The sequence below is a fragment of the Molossus molossus genome, unplaced genomic scaffold (genome assembly GCF_014108415.1).
Source record: "Molossus molossus isolate mMolMol1 unplaced genomic scaffold, mMolMol1.p scaffold_m16_p_1, whole genome shotgun sequence".
Classification (NCBI taxonomy): domain Eukaryota; kingdom Metazoa; phylum Chordata; class Mammalia; order Chiroptera; family Molossidae; genus Molossus; species Molossus molossus.
The window spans coordinates 177203260-177224464 of NW_023425344.1; positions in this window are offsets into that span (position 1 = coordinate 177203260).

A 21205-nucleotide genomic window follows, 5' to 3' on the forward strand; every position below is an offset into this window, starting at 1 on the left:
TACTCCTTAAAACTGTCATGATCATCATCAAACAAGGAAAGTCTAAGAAATTGTCACAGTCAAGAGAAGGCTAAGGAGACAATGACAGCTAAATGTAATATGGTATCCTGGATGAGATCCTAAAACAGAAAGAGGGCATTGGGTAAAAATTAAGGACATATAAATAAAATATGAACTTTAATTGATAACAGTGTATCAATATCAGTTCATTAATTGCAATAAATATACTATAACAATTTAAGATATTAATAGAAAAAAACTACATTCAGAGTGAAGGGGAATTCTCTGTAGTATCTTTGTTATTTTTCTATAAATCTAAGAAAATAATGTTGTTTTTTGTTTGTTTTTAAAAGTCTCACTAGATAAATTAAACAGTGGTTTGTATATAGCTGAAGAGAAATTTATTTCTGGAAAATATATCCAATGACACTACTCAGAATTCAGCTCAGAGATATCAAGAGAGATTAAGAGACTCAGAAGATATAGCAAGAAACTTCAACAAATGTCTAACTGAAGTTCGAAAAGGAAAATAACAAGAGAATGGATGAGTGATAAAAATGAAAGACAGGAAGTAGAAGTAATTTCCAGAATTAAAGATATAATTTCTTAGAGTCCAATAAATATCAAATAGAAAAAGAAAGAAAGAAAAAACCTATACATTAAGACAAACTATAGGCAAAGAGAAAATCTTAAAAGCAGTCAGAGTAGGGGAAGAAAGCCTAATTACCTATAAAGTAACATGAATTAGACTAAAAGCTAACTTCTCAGTCAGAAGATAGTATAATAATATCTTCAAAATTGTGAGAGGAAATACGTTTAAACTTAGAATTTTATACCTGGAAAAACTATTGTTGAAAATGAAAATGAAATAAAGTTATTTGGATAAACAAAAACTAAGGAAGATTACCATTCAAAGATCCTACTAAATGAGTATCTAAGGATGTGCTTTAATAGGAAATAAATGATCCCAAAAGGTCTCAGATCCAAGAAATAATTGTAACTAAAGAAATGAATAAACCTGTGGTAAATCTAAACTAGTATTCAAAGCATAAAAAAGTAATATCTGTTTCATGAAGTATAATAAGTAGAGCTAAGACACTAGACATAGTTGCATGTAAGATGAGAGAAGGGTAATTTGAGTTCACATATACCAAGATCCTCATACTGTTTGGGAGTTGAGTAAAAATATTCACTTACCTTAGACTTTGTTAAATGTACATCCTTAAATTCCAAGAGTAATGACTAAAACAATAGATAATAAAGTATATATATTCCAAACAAATAAAGACATAGAAATAAAAAAAAGTAAACATAGAACAAAAATCTCAATCAATTTGAACAAAGTCAAGAAAAATAACTGTATATGCAGGACAGATAGAAAATACAACCTAAAATGGCACCAATAAATTTTTTAAATCAATAATTATGTAAATATTGGACAAGTAGGAATCTTAACTTCCTCCACTGAATGGTCCTGCCACAGTGTTCATTTCCTTCAGTGTTAATTAGTCAGTTGTCTCTGATCAAATTTGATACTTGGGCCTGCATAACCACCCTATCATAAAATATATTGTATGTTAGAGATGGTATTAAACCCACTGTCCATTATTGGCTATTTAAACTCTCATTAATTAGTGCTACTAGAAGAAAGTCTTGACATGAACAGTACAAATGAAACACATCAAACTTAAATATGTCATCTGTATTTCAGCATTTCCACCAGCCTATGACTACAAAATAAAGATACACTGTTCATATCCAAACTATAATTATACAAATCCCACTGGCCTATTTTAGGAAAAGAGCCTCCTTAGAATCCCCCAGTTATTTCTAAGAGTTCTCAGAGTACTGCCTCACATATATTCTGAAGAAAGAGCTGTGATTTCCTTCCACACCAGCCTTCTTAACATTGTACTTTTTCTTTTTAATTCTCACCAGGGGATATTTTTCTTTTATCTTCAGATAGAGTGGGAGGGAGGGAGAAAGGAAGAGAGAGGGAAAGAGAGAAACATTGAAGTGAAAGGGACACATTGACTGGTTGCCTCCTGCATGACCCCGACCAGGGCCGTGGACGAACCACAACCGAGGTACGTGCCCTTAACTGGAATTGAACCTGCAACTCTTTGGTTTGAAGGCCAATGCTCTAACCACTGAGCCAAACTGGCCAGGGCAACATTTTTTTTCTGCTGTGAATGACCTTATCCACACCACTTTAGTGAACACTGCCATCCACTGCAAGTGAACTACCATTGATCCCCATCCTCCCCCCCCAAAATTCAACTCAGGAAGTAGACATTCTCTCCCTAATACCCCACATTTACACCTGAAACCAGTTTGTCACTTTCTTTTTTATTTATTTATTTAATCCTCACCTGAGGACATTTTTCCATTTTTTGTTCAGATAGAGTGGGAGGGAGGGAAGAAGGGAGGGAGGGAGGGAGGGAGGGAGGGAGGGAGGGGGAGAGAGAGAGAGAGAGAGAGAGAGAGAGAGAGAGAGAAACATCAATGTGAAAGGGACACATCAAGTGGCTGCCAGCCGTACGACCAACCAGGGCCGGAGACAACCTGCAACCAAGGTATGTGCCCTTAGTGGGAACCGAACCCAGGTCTCTCTGGACCGCAGGCTGACACTCTAACTGCTGAGCCAAACCAGCCAGGGCCCAGTTTGTCACTTTCAACAGTATTTCACTGAAGGCTTAAGAATGGTGTAACTATAACACAATGTAGTGATTAAAACATCTAGTCATATGCAAAGAAGAAACACAAACAGCCAACAGGTACAGAAAAAAATGTTCAATGACATTAATCATCAGGGAATTGCAAATCAAAACCACAATGAGTTACAACATTATACCTATTAGGATGACTATTATCAAATAACAAAAGAGAGTAAGTGTTGACAAGAAATCAGAACCCTTGTGCGCTATTGGTGGGAATGCAAAATGGTGTCACCTACTATTATAAACAGTATGGAGTTTTCTCAAAAAACAAAGTAAGATAAAAATAGAACTACCATATGATCCAGCAATCCCCCTTCTGGGTATTTATCAAGAATAATTGAAATTAAGATCTCAAAAAATATTAGCACTCCCATGTTCATTGTGACACTATTCACAATAGTCAAAATGTAGAAAACAACCTAAATGTCCGTTAATGGATGAATGGATAAAAACATGTGGTATAGACATACAGTGGAATGTTATTTGGCCTTAAAAAAAAGAAGGAAATTCTGCAATGTGGGACAACATGGATGAAACTTGAGGATGTTATGCTAGAGGAAATAGGCCAATTACAGAAGGATGGATACCGAATGATTCCACTTATATAAGGCATCTAAAATAGTCAAACTCATAGAAGTAAAGAATAAAGTGGTGGTTGCTAGGGGCTGGGAAGAGAGGAGAGGGAAGAACTCATAATCAACGGGTATAAAATTTCAGGTATTCAAGACAAATAAATTCTAGAGATCTGCTATATAACATTTTACCTATAGTTTACAATACTATATTGTATGCTTAAAAATCTTGAGAGAGGAGATCTCATGTTACATGTTCTTACCATAATAAAATAAAATTTAAAAAATAACCCAGTCATGGAACCCAAAAAGCTAAACTCAATCTAAAACCTCAGAGCTCCATATGGTAGGGTCAAGCTCAATAACCTCCCAACAAAAATCTTCAGGCCTTTCCACCCTACAAACCGAGGTCTAACTAAATCCCAACTCTCCTAATCTGTGATTCATTTTCTCAGCCTTGAATGACTGATAGTAGAGTCATGGATTGATTCCCTTGAAAAAGATCCTACTCCATACCTACTTGGTGTGTCTCAGCCTCAGAGAACAGAGAAATTAATGATAATATTCTAAAACCTTATTTCCTAATGTCTGAATTATTCCGTATTTTTTGAAATGTCATGTGTGAGATATCAATGTTTTAACCATGTGTTGCAGTACCAAATCGACTTCAGATCCTTTTCGCGTATGTCCTCACATATTAAGTGGAGAGAAGCCTGTGTGTTTATGCGACAGAAGTCGAGTTCCTCAGTTTGCTATGAAGCAGCTCTTAGACAAGAGCTGTTTTGGTTAGGGTCACATGACCTGCTATCACAAATAAGATAAAAATTTCAACAAAATAGTTTATTTTCCTTTCATTTAATATTTAAAGATTGAGTTCCAGGTCTGCAGGTAGCGTTCCATTTGGGGGCAATTCAGGAGCCCAGGCTGCTTTCAACTTGGGGCCCTGCCACCCTTTAGACTCTTGCTCAACTGCACCCATAAAAGAAGAGGAGAAAGAGGAGGGAGGCCTATTTGCTTCTTAACAGCCTTGCCCCGGAAGTGCCACACATCACTCCCACTTACATATTTTTAACAAGAACCAATCACATTGTCGTAACTAACCGTGAGGAAGGCTAGGAAATATGATCTAGCTCTGTGCTCAGAAGGAAAAAAAAAAAAAAGAGGAAACAGTTTATAAACAGCTGGTAGAGTTTTTCACAAACACAATCAAATACTCAAAGAAAAATCAATTTCTGTCCATAAGGCAAAATCCATTCAGATTTCAAGAAAAAAAAAATTACTTAATTCTGCTGGTATACAATTGTGCTAGTATACTCAATTTACTTAAAAATTTATTTTACAACTCAGTCTAAAGCAAGTACATTTACATTAATTCATTGCATTCAGAGCTCCCCGAAGAGTAGGTAGGAAGGTCTATGATTTAAATCTACATGACTAAAAGCAAAATAATCCCTCCCAAGACAAAGAAAACAGTTCCCCTAAAGACTAATTCCAGCCTCCTGCTTTATGAGCCAAAACTGAATTCAACTTCAAAATAGCAGTATTCTACCCTGAAAAAATTTCAAATTTAGTCTCCAATGGCTCCCTGTTACAATTAAATTGTAAAGTCTTTCGGAATCCTTCATCTTCCTATGTCACACGATGAGTTACACAATACATTAGACAAACCAGGCTGTCAATAATATTTGTGGAATTGAACTGATTTGATGTCAAGGACCTTCTTGGCAGGTGTTTTTGAAGTGGGGATCAAACCTGGAACAGTGACTTGGAAAGACCCTTTAATGCTTGTTTCCACTACATAATGAAGGAGAACAGCTGTGGGGAAGGCTGATGATTTTTCCTAGCAGGCTGGACTGGGGCACGTGTACACATGCAGATTACCTAACTCACTGTAGCCTAGCCTCTAGTTAAAAGTAATAATGACTGTACAGTTTTGGGATTCAGGCAAGCTAGTTAACCCAAGTTATTTGCACAAGAACTTCGAAGACGTTTGTAATCCTGGTGTGTGAAGTAGGTGTGCCTGCCCACACATATATTTGTAAGTAGAATCAATTACTTTTCATCATCCCACAGTCTATATGATCCAACAGGCCCTCTGACTTCATTAGACGAATGTACCTATTTCTTCAAAACGACTGTGTCCAAGGCCTGCGTGCTTCGACAGAATATAGTCTCAGCCTTCATTAAACAGAAACTTTCTGACAATTAGGTTCTCGCATGACTCACACCTTTTCCTCCTGATTCTAAAGTCTTAGCCAGCAGCCAGCACATTTTCAGCCAACAACATATTCCCTACATACCATTAGGTTTTTTAAAAAAAGGTAAATTTAAACCTATAGCTGAACGGATTTATGAGGCCTCCAATAAGTTCACTTCATGAAAAAATATATATATAACAAAATAGTACTGGAGAGAATGTTCTTAAACTAATAAAGAACATCTACTACAAAGATATAAATGATACTTAATGGCAAAACAATAAAAGTATTCCTAGTCTAGTCAGAAATTAATTTTATAGCCAATGTCACCCTAATAAATTCAATAAAAATTTAAGAAACAAGAAAAATAAAATATGAATATCCTCTGTTCCTGACTTTTATTTATTTATTTATTTATTTTAGCATTTTATTAGACTACATGGTTCAACAAAACAAGAAAATAATGTAGAAATAGTAGTAATAAAAACATACTAGCAAAGGAAGAAACAAAATCTTTATAATTAATAACTGTAAGGCTCTAGATAGACAATACACTAGACAAAAAATTAACAACGTTTCCATGTACTAATAATAATCATTTAGAAAATAATAAGATCATTTTTTTCTAAAAAATTTTACTCCAAACAAAAAATTCTAAGTGTACATCTAACTAAATATGTCCAAGACATTTAGATAGAATATTTTAACATCTCAAAGGCATAAGAAAAAGTGCAAATAAATGAAAAATATACCATTTTGAAGAGAAAATTCAATATCATAAAAGCAGTCATTCTCTCCTAGTTAACCTGTAACTTCAATGCAATCAATCCCAAGAACATTGTTAGAAAGTTGATTCTGAATTTCATATAGAAAGCTAAAAAGCTAAAATGAGTAAGACAATTTTGAATAGAAAAAGGAGAAGAGATGGAGGAGCCATAATGTCCCATGTCAAGCCTTATACGTCTGTAATGCAGGAAAAATAAATAAATTAATGGAACAGAATAGAGAATCTAAGAAAATATTTACATATATACGGAAACTTGGTATTTGACAAAGGGTGAAATGATAGCCTATTAAATAAAGAATACAAGAAAATTTTTTATCCACATGGAAAACTGTAAAATTAGAATTATCTCCATCATGCTTAAAATTATATTCCAGATGGATTAAAAACCTAAATAAGAAAAACAAGGTTTTGCCCTGGCCGGTTTGGCTCAGCGGTTAGAGCATCGGCCTGTGGTCCAGGGAGACCCAGGTTCGGTTCCCATTAAGGGCACGTACCTCGGTTGCAGTTTGTCCCCGGCCCTGGTTGGTCGTGCGGGTGGCAGCCACTCGATGTGTCCCTTTCACGTCGATGTTTCTCTCTCTCTCTGTTCCTCTCTCTCCCTCCCATCCTACCTGAACCAAAAATGGAAAAATGTCCTCGGGTGAGGATGATAAAAAAAAAAGAAGAAGAAGAAAAACAAGGTTTTAACTCTTTTAGAAGAACATAAAAAGGTTTTTGCAAATAAGACAAGAAAGGGATATCTTTTTATAAAAATGTTTTCCCTTTATTGATTTTTAGAGAGAGAGGAAGAGAGAGATAGAAACATCAATGAAAGAACATCAGTTGGCCGCCTCCTGCATGCCCCCCACTGGGGATCAGGCTCACAACTTGGCCATGTGTCCTGACGGGGAATTGAACTGGCGACCTCTTGGGCATGGGTCGATGCTCGACCACTGAGCCACACTGGCTGCACAAGAAAAGAATATCCTTTTCAAAAGACTGATACATTGACTTTATTAACATCTTAAATTTCTATATTTAAAAGATATGAACAAACAAAAAGACAGACAATATACTGGGAAAATGTACTTGCAACATATATAGCAGATAAAGAATTGGTGCCCAGAATATATAAATAATGTTGACAAATCAGTTTTTTTAAAAACTCAGTCAAAAACTGAGCAAGCCTATGACCAGACACTTTATACAGGATGAAAACCAAATGTAATAAAACATATAAAAATATCACCTCCAGCAGTAACAAAGAGATGCAAATTAAAACTGTGACATACCATTTCCCTCTCATAAAACTGATAAACGTTTTCAAGTTTGATAATTCCAAGGATATATAAAGACGGTGGAAGCAGAAGCTCTTATATGTGCTGGTGGGAAGGAAAATTGGTACAATTGAGCAATATCTGATAAACCAAAGAAAAAATTTTGAGCCAGCTCATCCCCTTTTAGTTATATATACTAGAAAAAGTCCCCCTATGTATACTAAGAAGGGTGTATAAGGATGTTAACTACTTTTGAAAGCAAAAATAAATTGGGAAAAAACTACATATTATCTTTGGGGAATAGAAAAATAAATTATACAATTGAATACTACATTATAATTATTTTACATCATAATTTACATGTAATTAGCATAATATTAACATAGATTAAACTAGAAGTCATAAATTTGAATTAAACATTAAATATAGTGATAGAGTCTGGCCAGTGTGGCTCAGTGGTTGAGCATCAACCCATGCACCAAGAGGTCACTGGTTCGATTCTTGGTCAGGGCACATGCCCAGGTTGTGGGCCTGATCCCCAGTAGGGGGCATGCAGGAGGCAGCCAACTGATAATTCTCTCATCAATGTTTCTATTTCTCTCTCCATCTCCCTTCCTCTCTCTCTAAAATCAATAAAGGGAAAAACATTTTGTTTAAAAGTATAGTGATAGAAATATGAGTGTCTTGGATTTTTTTTTTTTTTTACAATTTTTTTCTTTATTGACTTAGAGAGAGAGGAAGGGAGAGGGAGAAAGAGACAGAAACATGAATGAGAGAGAACATCGATCAGCCATGTCCTGCATGTCCCCCACCTGGGGACCCGGCCCACAACCTGGGCATGTGCCCTGACCAGGAATTGAACCGGCAACCTCTTGGTGCATGAGTTGATGCTCAACCACTGAGCCACACTGGCCGGGCGAGTGTCTTGGATTTTTATCTAACTTTTGTGTATGCATGAACTAGTCTGTAATTTTTTTAAAAGTAAATTATTTAATTTAAAATAAGTTACTATTTTATACACTATTAATTAGAATTGGCTGAATCCAGGAATTTTATTAACAATTTTTCTTTTATGAGCTAGCTAGTGTGGACAGCAGCATCAACATTTGACAAAAACTGATCAATAAGCTACTTCACTGAATTTCTCCTGATACTTTTTTGTTCACTATTAGGATGTGTTACTGATTAAAATAGTATTTATTAAATGTTAAAATAATAAAACAACTATATTCCCTAAGTGTCGAAATGGTCACCCTCCTCTGGACATATTATGACAAGACAACCCACATTATTTAAGTTTCAGGCCAAATCTTTGTCACTAATGAATCCTGGGAATCTGGGGAAGTTACAGTTCCTCTTTGACCTTCAATGTCATCTTCTGTGTAATGAAAGTTTGGACGAGGGAATTCCTGAGAGTACTCATACTCATAACTCAGTGACCTACAATTTGACTCGAGAATAAAAAAAATAAACTTAAGCTCAAGAATCCCAAGCTTAAAAAAAAAAAAAAAAAGATCCTGGCTGGGTAGCTCAATTAGTTAGACCATTATCCCCACATGCCAAAGGTTGCAGGTTTGATCCAAGGTCAGGGCACATACAAGAATCAACCAGTGAATGCATAAGTAAGTGGAACAACAAATCAATGTTTCTCTTTCTCTCCCTCTCCTATCCTTTCCTAAATAAATAAATAAATAAATAAATAAATAAATAAATAAATAAATAGAAGTTTTTGATATACTAATAGTTCCTGAAGAAGAAAACAGCTGCTAATTAAGTGAACAATTTAGGTAATTAAATTGAGACCATGAGCCTCATCATAAACAATAATCTATTGATTTCCTGGTTTTTGAAGGTTTGTGGCTGGTTGAGGAACTTAAGCAACTGAATTTGGAATATTTGCAAATATCCAACTTTCAAAAACCCAGGCTCTTTTTGAAGTCAGACTTTGCTACAGGCAAACTAAACACAGCTTCAATTTAACTTCAAGATGTGTCCATAACGGCTGATTACCCCAAATCCTTCCATTTTTCTTCTCCCAGTGGCAAAATGCAAAAGTTTTAAATGCCTCTATAATTATAGTAAACACAGACAACAATCTCTAAAATTGCAGCATGCTATTTGGTGTTCCTAACCTATGGCTGTCTTTCAAGAGCTGGATTAAAAGACACCATCTGGGAAGTGGAATCAAACACCAGGTCCCAGGTGTTGGAGAGGCAATGCAGAGGTATTTTCCTTCTTCTTTTCAGTGTTAAATTAAAATGGTTTTCATATAAGCTATTTTCTAGTTTATGTACAGAAAACCTCGAAATCTGTCTGAGATTATGTTGTAAATAATATTAAAGAAAGACGATTGTCAACTTTGAACTGATAATTGGATATGAGAGTAAACCAGCTCTAGTAACCCTGGTATTTTATATGGTTTCTACACACCAGCCTCCTCCACTCATCCCTCCAACCCCCCAGGAAATCTAGAGTAATCCGAAACCCCATAGGACCCGTGGTTACAATGTAATGTATGTTCAGCAATCATTATTCTTTATACATTTAGACTTATTTTATTCATCTTTTTTGTGAATGTATTTTGTTTCTAGTGGTCTTGTTTTCCCCCTCCTCTCCTGTCTGTAGTTAGAATATAAGGTTTTTCTATGTTGGCATGGAAGCCATAGGTTATATTTCTATTCTTCTAGTGGTATCCTAAATATATGTACTTTGCTATATGTGTTTCTAACGAAGTCTAAAGTTTTAGTGTCTCTCTTCTCCAAACAAGCAAGACAATGACCCTAGAGCATATGAACATTTCCCACTCCCATAAAGTTATCTAGCTTTGGTTTCTTATTTTTTAACATGAGACACTATTATTATTTTTAATGATCCAATTGTTCTTTTTAAATTTACCAACATCTTTTAACCTCTGTGCTCAATATTGTTTATTGCATTCTCTTATCCCCTCTGAGTACTCCTGCCTTTACGGTATCGTGCTCTTTAGAAAGGATATGTGGGTGGAATGTGTCTGAAAAAGTCTTTAGCCTACTCTTACCCTGGAATAACCATTTATGGGAATAGGATTGTAGGTTGTCAGTTATTTTCCCTCAGGACTTAGGAGATGTTTACTTCATTGTCCTCTGCAATCTGTGGTGACAGATGAGAAGTCCACTGGCAGTCGCATTCTCTTGGTAATCTTTGTTAGGGATGAGGTAGTCTCTGAGATTTTCTCTTTATCCTTGATGTTCTGCGGTTGCACTCTGAGGTGGATTAATTTAAGCTACTTGAAACTTGAAATGCACTTTCCATCTAAGGATTCACATCTCTTTGACTCAGGAAAGTTCTCAACCAGTTTTCTTTCAAACATTGCCTCTCCAAAACTGCTTTTAATCATATCTTCTATACAAACTAGTCTCTAAATCTAATCTCCAAATGTTTATTTCACTTAGCATAATAATCTCCAGGTCCTTCCATGTTGTCTCAAAGGCTAAGAGTTCCTTCTTTTTTTACAGCTGCATAGTATTCCATTGTGTAAATGTACCACAGCTTTTTAATCCACTCATCTACAGATGGGCACTTAGGCTGTTTTCAGATCTTAGCTATTGTAAATAACGATGCTATGAACGTTAGGGTGCATATATTCTTTCTGATTGGTGTTTCTGGATTCTTAGAATATATAGCCAGAAGTGGAATCACTGGGTCAAAAGGCAGATTCATTTTTAATGTTTTGAAGAAACTCCATACTGCTTTCCACAGTGGCTGCAGCAGTCTGCATTCCCAAGAGTGCACTAGGGCTCCCTTTTCTCCACATCCTCACCAACACTTCTTGTTTGCTGATTTATTGATAGTTGCCATTCTTACCAGTGTGAGGTAATACCTCATTGTAGTTTTTCGTTGCATCTCTTTGATGATTAGTGACCTTGAGCATTTTTTCATATGTCTACTGGCCATTTGTATGTCCTTTTTGGAGAATGGACCTGGAGATTATTATGCTCAGTGAAATAAGCCAGGGTATGGGGAAAACACTTGACAGGGTCGTGAACACAGTGTACAGATGATGTGTTGTAGAATTGTGCATCTGAAGCCTATATAATTTTGTTAACCAGTGTCACCCTGATAAATTCAATAAAATATTTAAAATAATTTTATAAAAAGGTGCTTACCCAAAGTCTTTTTTTTTATTGTTCACTCAATACAGATGTCCCCCGTTTTCTCCCTCTTTGCCTCCCTCCACCCTGCCTTCACCACCCCCTCCCCAGGCCTTCACCACATTATTGTCTGTGTCCACGGGCTATGCATATATGCATGTTAGTTCTTGATTGATTTCTTCCCCACCCTCCTCCCTTTGACATGTGTCAGTCTGTTATAATTATTGATGCCTCTGGCTCTATTTTGTTTATCAGTTTATTTTGTTCATTAGATTCCACATATGAGTGAAACCATATGGTACTTGTCTTTCTCTAGCTGTCTTAGTTCACTTACCACAATGCTCTTCAAGTCCATCTATGCTGTTGCAAAGGGTAAGATATCCGATGCTTATTGGTGTGGCCACTGGGAAAAGCAGTCTGGAGTTACCTCAAAAAACTAAAAATGCAACTGCCTTATGACCCAGCAATTCCACTCCAGGGATTTATCCAGAGAAACCCAAAACACTAATTCGAAAAATATATGTACCCCTATGTTCATTGCAGCATTATTTACAATAGCCAAGATTTGGAAGCAGTCCAAGTGCCTATCAATAGGTGAGTGGATAAAAAAGCTGTGGTACATTTACACAGTGGAATACTACTCAGATGTTAAAAAAAAAAAAAAAAAGACTTTTGGTAAGCACCTTTACAATTCTGAGGCTGAGATAATATGAAAAAAAAAATTCTAAGATGTGTCTCCAAATCAATAGGGCCTATAGATTGCCTAAAAAATGAATTTAGCCCAGACCAGTTGCTCAGTGGTTAGAGCGCCGGCCCTCAGACTGAAGGGTTGCGGAATTGATTCCAGTCAAGGGCATGTACCTGTATTGCAGGTTTGATCCCTCGCCCTGGTTGGCGTCATGCACGAGGCAACCAATCCATGTGTCTCTCTCACTTTGAGTCACTTTGACGTCTCTCTCCCTCTCTCGCCCTCCTTCCCTCCCTTCTATTCTCACTCAAAATCAATGGGAAAATGTCCTCAGGTGAGAATTTTTAAAAATTACTTTATAAATATCCATAGCATGGTCCCTCATGGTAAATTATAAAGCAATAAGGATTAAAAAAAAAAAAAAAAAAAAAGTCTGCAAAATATTCCTTTCATTGTAGTGCTGGAAACACAGGGACCACAACATGCTTTATCTAAAGGAAACTTCATTTTTCAGAAGATAAAGTTGAGACACAGAAAAATTTAGAATAAGTTCATTTCAAGCTATTGTCAGATTCAGGACTAAACACAACATTTCATGAATTTCAGCAAAGTATGCTTAATGCTATTCTACCTTACCTTCCTTAAACATTAGAAATATCTTAGCTGTTATATCAAAATCTACACTCAGCTCATTTTCCCATCCAACTGTGGAGGGTCTTGAATATCAGGGGTCATTCGGGACCTGTGGAACACCATTGGAATGAGGGGTTACACAAAAACATGGATGAATTGGCCCTCCAACATTGAGTCCTGCCCAAACAGCCAAACAAGAGTGATTCACTCAAAGAAAAATTACTGGAAATATTGTGAATTAAAAGGCCTGTTCAGTTGAGGAGCTGAATATTTGCTCACTGTATGAGCAAACCCACACTGATGTTCTGTGGGTGGCTGCAAAAATAAAGCTTCTCCCAATTTCTTAAGAACTGTATTGTAAGAGCTGATGGGTGAAAACTGATTTAACGAGAAGAGCCCTTTTGTAGGCTAAACAGTTTCTAATCATAAGTAGCAGAGAAAACTGATGACTGATTAAAGAAAATAAAGTTTTTAGGTAAATCAAGCAGGGAGATAATTCTCTAGACAAATGAACTGTGTCAGGAATATGGTTGTTGTTTGAAAGGAAGCGATAAGTTGAATTGAACAAGGGCCACACACTACTTTAATCTACCAATTGAGGAGTAATTTTGGTATTTAAATTTGTGCCATATGCCCAGGGTATCATGGAACAAAGGCCAACACACTTTTGGCAGCTGAGTTAATAAATACGATGCATTGTGTTTTCTTTCCTCCTTCACAGCGAAAGGAAAAGGAGAGCTTGTGGAAGGGAAAGAGATACCATTTTGTCAACTCTGGATGAGGCAAAGCAGGATGTAATTGGACTTTGCCCACAAGTGTATAAAAGGAACAATTCTAAGTCCAACAAACACAAAACCTCAACCTGGTTAAGAAGCCCAGAAAGAACAATTTATAAGCTGAGCCTGGAAGGAAGAATCAAATGTAGATAAAGAAACATGGCTATGTTAAGGTGAAGATGAAAAATAGCCTTAATCTTGCTGAAGAAAGGTGAGGTTGTCAGTATTGCTGCAGTGGTAAAGAACAAAAGCTTGGGGGTTTATAGAGAAAGAAACGTGCTTGGAACAGCCACGAGGGGATGGAGTTAGGAGGGAATGGAGGAAGAACAAGCAGCAGAGCTGATGTACCATGGTCAAGCAGGAAATGTTAAGTATTTTTGTGGGCCATTTGGGTTTAATTACGAGTCTTTCCTTAGCAGCTCTCTGTGGTTAGGGGCGGTAGACAAAAGAGGTGCCTCTGAGGGTAGAGGAATCTGATTAACAGGATCAGAAAAGTCAAGCAGGCTGAAAACATCCTGAAGTTGTTGAACATTTGGTCCATGATGAGAGAGACTACTGTGCCCAGAGGAAATGAACTGTCAAGACTGACAGAACTTTTCAGTGACTTGGCAAAGAAAGGGTAAGAGATCAGAATTGATGGTCCTAGGGCAAGATAAACTAAGCAAAAAGTAAGGCTATCTCCAAAGGAAGGTGGCCAGTGACGCCCATTATCCATCTTATCCAAAGGGAACTAGAAAGCCCAAGTCAGATCCGAGGCAGTGCCAGTATCCATGGACTTGTTTGAAAGCAAGGAACCCCAGCAGGAGTCATTAGGCAGTACTAACATAGTCAAAGCAGTTGCACAGTGAGAGCCCCAAGATGGTGAGAACCTCTGGATTTAAATAGCGACTAAAGCAACAATGACTTGTGCAGTGAGCAAGATCCAACCCACAGGAGAAGAAGCTGACAAGGAATTAGCTGCTCAAATCCCAGCATAGACTAGAGTACAGATCAGAAACCAAGACAAAAGCCAAACATAAGAACGGTATACACACTGGGGCCTGGGAGAAAATACTGAACTGGGGAGGGCACTAAAGTTTCATCCAAGGCATTTTAAGCATATAGGTCCCAAACCAATTATCAATTCTAACATGAATCCTAGGGAATAAAAATATTTTTCTTAACTCGGTATATATTCAGGCTTGGTTCTTATCAGCTCAGAGGTTGCGCAGAGCTAGCCTCAAGTTGTGAGGTTTCAATTTCTATAACTCAGCGGTTCTCAACATGGGCAACTTTTTGCCCCAAGTGACATTTGACAATGTCTGGAAACATTTTTGATTGTCATGACTGGAAAGATTGCTACTGGCATCTAGTTAAGAGAGGCTTGGGGTGCTACCAAATATTCTACAATACACAGAACTGCTTTTCCCACAACAAAGAATGATCTGGCCTGAAATATCAATAGGATGGAGAACGGGAAACTCTGTTCTGAATAGGGATGGGTCTGGCAGGGACTGACATGGATAATCAAAGATCATGTAGAGAGCCTGGCCTGAGTGGCTCGGTTGGTTGAGGGTCACCCTGTGCACCAAAAGGTTGCCCATTCAATTCCCAATCAGGGCATATACCTGGGTTATGGGTTCAATCCTTGTTTGGTACATGCATGGAAGGCAACTAATTGATATTTCTTTCTCTCTCTCACTCTCTCTCTCTCTCCCTTCCTCTTTCTAAGCATGTCCTTGGGTGAAGATTGAAAAAAAAAAAAAGACCAAGTAGGGAAATTGCTGTTACATTGTGAACATTCATTTATTCAATCACCCTTTCAGCAAACACAGCAGTTATTATGTGCCAGAGACTGTACTGGCACTGGGAATACAATGGTGATTAAGAAATGGTTCCTGCCTTCAAGAAATTGTTAGTCTACAAGGAAAATTCCTACACAAGAATAAACTCAAAATCGATAAAAGACTTAAATGTGACTCATGAATCCATAAAAATCCTAGAAAAAAAATGTAGGCAACAAAATTTTAGACATGAGGTGAAACAAAAACCAAATGAAAGAACAAGAGACCTCTACCAAAGATGAGATAAATGTGGAGCACTTAAGCAAGTTAACAGAGCTAGAATTCAGAGCCATGATCTTGAGGAAGCTCAACAGCATGAGTAAAGACATAGAAATGTTGAAAATCAAGCAATTGGAAATTAAAAACCACCAATAATAAATGAATAATGACATGTCAGAAATAAAGAACACGTTGAAAGGTCTAAACAACAGAATAGAGGAAGCTGAGGACCAGATCAGTGAATTAGAAAACAGGGTAGAAAAAAATCAATCAATCAGAAAACCAAAAGGAAAAAACAATGAAAAAACAGGAAGACAGCTTAAGACAACTGGAAATGTAATAATATTTGCATCATAGGAGACCCGAAGAAGAAGAAAATGAGCAAGGGTTAGAGAATATATTTGAAGAAATTGTGACAGAAAACTTCCCTAATTTGGTAAAGGAAGAAGGCATTCAAGTTCAGGAAGCACAGAGAGCCCCAAGTAAGAAGAACCCAAACAGGTCCACACCAAGACATATAGTAATTAAAATGCCAACATTTAAAAACAAAGAAAGAATCCTAAAGGCAGCAAGAGATAAGCAACAGGTTAGCTACAATGGAAACACCATAAGGCAATCAGCTGACTTCTCAACAGAAACACTACAGGACAGAAGGGAATGGCATGAAGTAATCAAGGTCATGAAAAACAAGGATCTGAATCCAAGACTACTCTATCCAGCAAGGCTATCATTCAACATAGAAGGTCAAATAAAGGCTTTCCAGACCAAAAAAAAAAAAAAAAAAAGGCTAAGGGAATACATTAGCACCAAATCAGCATAGCAAGAAATGTTAAAAGGACTGCTGTAATTAGTAGAAGAAATAGGAAGAAAAATATAACCACACTAAACAAAAATGGCAATAAATAAGTACATATCAATAATCACCATAAGTGTAAATGGACTGAATGCTCGGATAAAAAGACACAGAGTAGCTGATTGAATAAGAGAGCATGACTCATCTATATATTGTTTACAAGAGACCTACCTCTTGGGTCTTACAAGAGACTCACACAATTTCAAAGTGAAGGGATGGAAAAAAAAAATCTTCCAAACAAACGAAAAGAAAAAAAAAACCTTGGGTAGCAATACTCATATCTAATCAAATAAATTTCAGAATGAAGGCCATAACTAGAGACAAAGAAGGCCACTACATAATATTGAAAGGATCTATTCAACAGGAAAATATAACCTTGATAAACATATATGCACCCAATATAGGAGCACCAAAATATATTAAAAATCTTCTGGAGGACTATAAAGGAGAAATCAACAGCAATACAATCATAGCAGGGGACTTCAACACCCCGCTGACATCACTGGATAGATCCTCTACACAAAAAATTAGCAAGGAAACAGAGATTCTAAATGAAGCATTAGAACAAATGGATTTAATAGATATCTACAGAGAATTACACGCCAAAACTACAGAATTCACATTCTTCTCAAGTGTACATGGGTCATTCTCAAAGATAGACCACATGTTAGGGCAGAAACTAAGTCTCTACAAGTTCAAGAAGATTGAAATCATATCAAGCATCTTCTCAGATCACAATGGCATGAAACTAGAAATCAATTGCAACAAAAACATGCATAGGCATTTGAACAGATGGAGGCTAAATAGCATGTTATTAAACAATGAATAGGTTACCGAGGACATAAAGGAAGAAATTTAAAACTTCCTGGAAACCAATGAAAATGAACACACAACAACACAAAATCTATGGGATGCAGCTAAAGCAGTTCTGAGAGGGAAGTTCATAGCACTACAGGCCTACCTCAAGAAATAAGAAAAATTTCTAATAGACTATCTAACCTCACAACTTAAAGAACTAGAAAGAAAACCCCAGAGCAAGTAGAAGGAAGGAAATAGTAAAGATCAGAGCAGAAAAAAAAAACAAAAACAATTCAAAGGATTAATGAAACAAAAAGCTGGTTTTTCGAAAAGATAAACAAGATTGATGGACCCTTAGCTAGACTCACCAAGAAACAAAGAGAGAGAACCCAAATACACAAAATCAGAAATTAAAGAGGAGATGTAACAACTGACACCACAGAAATGCAAAAGATCATTAACAACTACTATGAACAATTATATGGCAACAAATTCAACAATCTAAGTGAAAGGGACAAATTTCTATAAACACACAGTGTCCCAAAACTGGACCAGGAAGAGAGAAAACTTGAACAGACCAATAACAACTAAGGTAATTGAAGAGGTAATCAAGACTCTCCCAGCAAACAAAAACCCAGGCCGGATGGCTTCACGGGGGAGTTTTACCGAACATTCAAAAAAGAACTAACACCCATTCTCCTCAAATTATTTCAAAAAATTCAAGAAGAAGGAAGACTTCCTAACTCGTTTTATGAGGCCAGCATAATTCTAATTCAAAAACCAGAAAAAGACACAACAAAGAAAGAAAACTACAGACCAATATCCCTGATGAACACAGATGCCAAAATCCTGAACAAAATACTAGCAAATCGGATCCAGCAATACATCAAAAAAAATTATTCATCCCAGGGATGCAAGGCTGGTACAATATTTGCAAATCAATAAATGTGATATACCACATAATTAAAAAGAATAAAAACCACATGATCATATCAATAAATGCTGAAAAAGCATTCAACAAAATCCAGCATCCATTCTGATAAAAACGCTCAGCAATGTGGGAATAGGGGGATCATATCTCGACATAATAAAGTCCATATATGAAAGACCTACAGTCATCATTATACTCAATGGGCAGAAACTAAAAACATTTCCCTTAAGAACATGAACAAGACAGGGATGCCCACTTTCGCCACTCTTATTTAACATAGTACTGGAAGTCTTAGCCACAACAATCAGACATGAAGAAAAAATAAAAGATTGAAATTGGAAAGGAGGAAGTGAAACTGTCATTATTTGCAGATGACATGATACTATACGTAGAAAACCCTAAAGACTTCATCAAAAATCTACTAGACTTAGTAAATGAATTTGGCAAAGTAGCAGGATACTAAATTAACATCAAGAAATTGACGGCATTCTTATACTCCAATGATGAACTCACAGAAAGAGAAACTGAAAAAACAATCCCATTTACCATCGCAGCAAAAAAATGAAGATACCTAGAAATAAACTTAACCAAAGAAGTAAAGGACCTATTCGCAGAAAACTACAGGACATTTAAAAAAGAAATAGAGGAAGGTATAAAAAAGTGGAAGCACATACCTTGTTCATGGATTGGAAGAATTAACATCATTAAAATGTCCATATTACCCAAAGCAATCTATAGATTCAATGCAATCCCCATCAAAATACCAACGACATACTTCAAAGAACTAGAACAAATACTTCAGAAGTTCATATGGAACCCAAAAAGAGCTCGAATAGCCACAGCAATCTTGAAAAAGAAGGACAAAGTAGGTGGGAATCACAATACCAGATATCAGGTTATGCTACAAAGCTACTGTAATCAAAATAGCCTGGTACTGGCACAAGAACAGGCATATAGACCAGTGAACAGAACAGAGAACCCAGAAATGGACCCAAGACATTATGCTCAATTAATATTTGACCAAGGTGGCAAGAGCATACAATGGAGTAAAGAAAGCCTCTTTAATAAATGGTGTTGGGAAAATCGGACAGCTACATGCAAAAAAAAAAAATGAAACTAGACCATCAACTTACACCATACACAAAAATAAACTCAAAATGAATAAAAAGACTTAAATGTGACCCATGAATCCATAAAACTTCTAGAAGAAAATGTAGGCAACAAAATTTCAGACATCATATGCAGCAGAATTTTCACTGATACATCACCTATGGCAACAAAAACAAAGGAAAAAATGAACACATGGGACTACATCAAACTGAAAAGCTTCTGCACAGTGAAAGAAACAACCATCAAAATGGAAAGGCAACCCACTATATAGAATAACATCATTGCCAATGATACATCAGATAAGGGGTTAATTTCCAAAATATATAGAGTACTCATACAATTCAACAAAAGGAAGATAAAGAACCCAATTAAAAAAGGGCAGAGGAACTAAATAGACACCTCTCCAAACAGGACATACTAATGGCCAAGAGACATATAAAGAAATGCTCAACATCACTAATCATCAGAGAGATGCAAATTAAAACAACAATGAGGTATCACCTCACACCTGTCAGAATGGCCGCCATCAATAAATCATCAAACAAGTGCTGGCGAGGGTGTGGAGAAAAGGGGACTCTAGTGCACTGCTGGTGGGAATGCAGACTGGTGCAGCCGCTATGGAAAACAATATGGTGTTACCTCAAAAAATTAAAAATTGAACTTCCATTTGACCCAGTGATCCCACTTCTAGGAATATACCCTAAGAAGCCTAAAACACCAATCAGAAAGAATATATGTACCCCCATGTTTGTAGCAGCACTATTTACAATAGGTAAGATCTGGAAACAGCCCAAGTTGTCCATCAGTAGATGAATGGATAAAAAAGCAGTGGTACATATACACAATGGAGTACTATGCAGCTGTAAGAAAGAAAGATCTCTTATCCTTTGAGATGATGTGAAGGGACCTGGAAAGTATTTTCCTAAGTGAAACAAGCCAAACAGAGAAAGACAAATATCATATGATTTCACTTATTTGTGGAATATAATAAACATAACAGTCTGAGGTATGGGGTAGTCCCAGAGACGTGGAAGTGGGGAGAGGTAAACCACAGAACTTATATTCATGTATGCATAAACAATGGACATGGATAACAAAGGTGGGGACAGGGTGGAGAGGGGAGATCAGTGGGTAAAAAAGGAGAAACATCTGTAACAAAAATAAATTAATCAATTTAAAAATAAATAAATAAATAAATAAAAGGTAAATCTCAACTTCACAGCCTTCATTCAGTTTTATAAAAAATTCCAGGAGCCAAAAATAAATGATTATTTCCTTCTATTCTATCCTTTGCAGAATAATTTAAATTATTCCCATAGGCATACTTGGTTTGGGCTAAAATCATAATGGGATGCCTTCAAAAGACATGGAATGTGTCTAACATTTCCAAGAGCACTAACTTCAGTGTTTTCTAGACGGAAAAGTCCAGGAACAAGAATATGGGTAGGCAGAGGCATGGATACATGGAACAGACTGACTGATGTCAGAGGGGTGGAGAGTGGGGGAGACTGGAAAACAGTAGCCAAAGAACATATATGCAGGTAGGCATAGCCCGTGGACACAGAAAACAATATGGTAAAGAGGGCGGGGTGTGGGTACGGGGGGCAAAAGCAAGAGGAAATGGGAGATATCGGTATTAATGTCAACAACAAAATATACTGCTTAAAAAAAAATGTGGGTAGGAAAAGTGACAGATGGAACCAGCCAAATA